Below are 4113 nucleotides of genomic sequence, written 5' to 3'. Positions count from 1 at the left end.
GGCACTAGCAAAAAGCTTGGCCTTGATGTTGAAGCCCCCAAGCCAGGAGCATGGCCTACGAAAATAAAAAGGCAAAACATGAAACTACAGCCAGATAGAGAAAAGAGACAAAGCGAATACATGTCAATACCCATCCACTTACACAAGCAGCATGAAAGTTTACCACCTCTATAAGAGATGAATTAGGGACCTTCAAAAGGTCCATCTCCACCTCAGGAGCTGAAAATGAACTGAAGCACACATCAGTGAAACTGTCTGTGCTTAGGTTTGATAGCAGTCCAATGGTGCGGTAGTCCACGTTGGTGACCACCCTAGGAATTCGACGAGGCCCCTAAAGAATGAGCAATCTAGTAAGTCTCCTCCTTCATGGAACTCATTTGACCAGAAGAGCTCGACCCCGAATAAACTCGCATATCACCATGATCCTCAAGCCGAGAACTCAGTCGTAGTTCCCCAGTGACCAAATAGTTGCCTATGAACCAAGTCATCGCTTCGGCGAATATACTTCGCATAAAATTTAGATTTACCCTACAGCTAAGAGCCCAAAATATCAGGAGATGCCATGGGGGTATGGGCTGGGTGAGCAAAAGCCACCTCTTTGGGAGAAGTCATTATTGCCTTTTTTGTGCTAGTCTCCTTCAAGAGTCACTGGCCTTCCACAAATTCTTCTTAGCTTTTTTAGTAAAGAGGTCATCGACGAACATTGTATCCACAAGACTGAATGTGTCATTCACATCGGCGACTTTGGCCCTACCAACCATCCCATCGAAGCTCGAAGATAGCTAAAACAACAAAAGCAACATCGCATTAATGAATATGTAAAACAAAGGACGATTAAGAAACGAAAGGCCAAACCAGGAACAACAACAACAAAAATGCACAAAAAATATAACACTACCATTTCAATCCAGACTTGCCTAAATCGGTGGGTCTATTCGATCATGACCTTTTTGCTATTGCCCACCTTGCCAGCAATCTCTCTCCTAATCCGCACATCGGTAGGCTCCACTAGACCACGTCCTCGCCCGCTAAGCTTTCGCTTACTGGGATTCCATTGTAGCAGTGCTCTTTCCACGTCCAGACATCATCTTCCATACTCTGCGTCCTCACCCTTGGGCCCCATGACCACGACCACTGAGCGGCGGCGTTGTTAGTCAAAAGGCTGGTTGAAGGGCCTGACCGATCAGCATAGCAAAGACCCATTGCTTCAAAGACATAGTTTAGTCGCCTCTTCCTTGCCAAAGATTGGCACCAACCCTTGTGCTCTCTATTGCCGTAAAATCCAATGATTTCTTTGGCCTTGTGCTCTATCAAGTTCACAAAGCTAAAGTCGGTAGTAAAAGCATCCGACGACGCGATAGCAAGACACGGAAAGACATATCTGTCCCTTCGCTCTATATCAGAAAACTGAGTCTCATGGCTCAACAGAGGACTATTGCAAGATATCCATTCTTCCACCAAATCTCGATTAATCTGCCAGCGCGATGTCAAAGCGAAAGGTGTATGTGGCTTCGGTATCATGTGGCCCATCAGCTAGAATCTTGGCCAAGCGAAATCCCTCTATGGGCGTCATCTTTGAGACAAGTATATGCGCTTTCGACAGCCCATTTATCAGCGCCTCTGCCACCTCTTCATCGGAGCACACATGGTGGTAGAACCAGTAGTCGGTCCAACAAGGCCATTTATTTCGGTAGGTTGGCACAATTTGCACGGTGCCTTTTGTCTTCTTCGGGACAAAATTGTAGGACCCATAGTGGGCCACCATGTCAGTCTTGGTCTGCTTATCCTTGACCATTTTCTTGTGAAAATGAGTCTCATAGTAGCGAGCGAACATGTTTACGCTTGAAAGATCCTAAATGGCTAGAGGGGGGTGAATAGCCTATAAAATTTTTCTACAAACACACTAGAGCAATTGGTTAGTAACCTAAATAGCAAAATGCAACTTTGCTCTAGCTCTACAAGGGTTGCAAGCCACCTATCCAACAATTCTAGTTGCTACGATCACTAGGCACAAACAATGGCTATGTCACTACTCACTAAGAGCTCTCAACAAGTCTACACTAAAGAGCTCCACTAGGTGATACTAAACTAGCAAGCAAGACAAGCTCTCAAAACTAATTACACTAAAGAGTTTGACAACTAGTTTGCTGGGAATGTAAAAGAGTGAGTATGGTGATTATATCGCCGCATCAAGGAATGAACCAATCACAAGATGAAGACAATCCAATCACTAGGAGGAATCCAATCACACAAGAGACACAAGATTTTTCTCCCTGAGGTTCATGTGCTTGCCAGGCACGCTAGTCCCCATTATGTCGACCAATACTTGGTGGTTCAGTGGCTAATAGGTATCAGACACCTAGCCCACCACAAGAGATTCACCGCAAGAACCTACCCACAAGTGAGGTAGCTCAATGAGATGAGTAATTTACTAGAGTTGCCTTTGGTGCTCTGTCAGGGAAGGCACAAGACCCCTCACAAGCAACCGATCGAGGCCAAAGACAATCACCAACTCTGCTCAATGATCCTCCAATCATCGGGCCATCTAGGTGTTGGCAAACACCAAGAGTAACAAGCTCACAACCAACCCAAATCACCCAACTAGTGCCACAAGATGATGCAACTCAATGCAATGCACTAGAGGCTCTAAAATCTCACTTAAGATGATGAAATCAAGTGTACAAGTGAGTGAAGTGTGATGCTCAGCTTCCAAAGGGTGTGCACAAGTGTATGAGGTGCCAAGAGAGTGGCCAACGCCAGCCACACCCTCTATTTATAGCCACACAAGCAAATAGAGCCATTATACCCCTTGGAGTTGTTTCTACGAGGTCACCGGACAGGGTGACCTGCCCAACGATTGAATTTTAACGGTCACAAACTAGCTGTTGGGGCACCTAGATAGGGTGGCAGGTGGCACTGCCCCTAGGGGTGGCGGTGGCCACCCAGCCATGCCCCCAAGAGACCAAGTCTCTAGAATAAAATGGCGGTGCATCGCCGTCCTAGTGGCGGTGCCCACAGCAGTGACCGAAGCCAAAACACTTGCTCTCTAGAATAAAATGGCGGTGGCACCAGACAGCCCATGGCTGGTGACCAGGTGGTACACCGCTGCGCCCATGGCGGTGTACACTGGCATGTCTAGTGACCACCCGAAATGAGCCACTCTTGGCCCTTCACTGCCAGATCTAGGTGGGAACCGCCCTAGGGGTGGCAGTGCCACTCAGGCACTAAACCCCTTCCCCAAGTTGCAATTTTTTGCATTTCATTCCATGACAACTTAGAGCAACTTTCCACAAGGGATGCTAACTCTTAAAGTGTTTTCTCAAAACATGTTAGAGCCAAGTTAGCATTTCTCAAATCATTTTTGATAAATATTTTTGCTTGCTCTCCGATGTGCACTAGGCCTAAATGCAATGCATGAAGTCCAACACCTAGTGGCACTAGATGACCGAATTGTCTAGTTAAGAACCCCTCTTAATAGTATGACCATCTATCCTAAATGTCATCACACTCTCTTTAGTGTCTTGACCACTAAAACAAAATCCCTAATTATACCTTTGCCTTGATCTCCATAGGGTTTTGTTTTTCTCTTTCTTCTTTTCCAAGCTGAGCACTTGATCATCATCACTTGTGGCCATCTCATCATTTCATGTGATCAACATCACCATTTGAGTGCCACTATGCTTCACAATTTGGATTGCACCAACCTAGCTCATATCACAACTCATGCCAAAGGTTAGTGCATAGGTTTCATCAATTATCCAAAATCCAAACTAGGGCTTTCAATCTTGGCAACATATCAGGTGCAAACCAAGCAACCTATGGAAACTTGGAAACTACTGATCAGGGACATAGGATGTCAATCCAATGGATAGGGATGAGAGGTGGCACTGATTTTGCGCTTAAGCCCCCCCCACCTACTAGTTTTTTTTTCCAAAAACCCCCTGCACCCTCCTATGCAAATTCATCATTAGAGACATGCGCTGCCCTAGGTGATTCGCATCTTGTCGCCCCAGCCCTACGCTGCTAGAGACCTACACTCTGTCATCGCTGGCCCTTGCCCTCCGCCACCCCTTGGTCACATCACGATCGAGGGAGCCAAAACTGCACTGTCGA

The sequence above is a fragment of the Miscanthus floridulus genome, chromosome 14, assembly GCF_019320115.1.
Source record: "Miscanthus floridulus cultivar M001 chromosome 14, ASM1932011v1, whole genome shotgun sequence".
Taxonomy (NCBI): Eukaryota; Viridiplantae; Streptophyta; class Magnoliopsida; order Poales; family Poaceae; genus Miscanthus; species Miscanthus floridulus.
The sequence above is the reverse complement of the archived record's forward strand: the minus strand, read 5'-3'. Positions refer to the sequence as shown.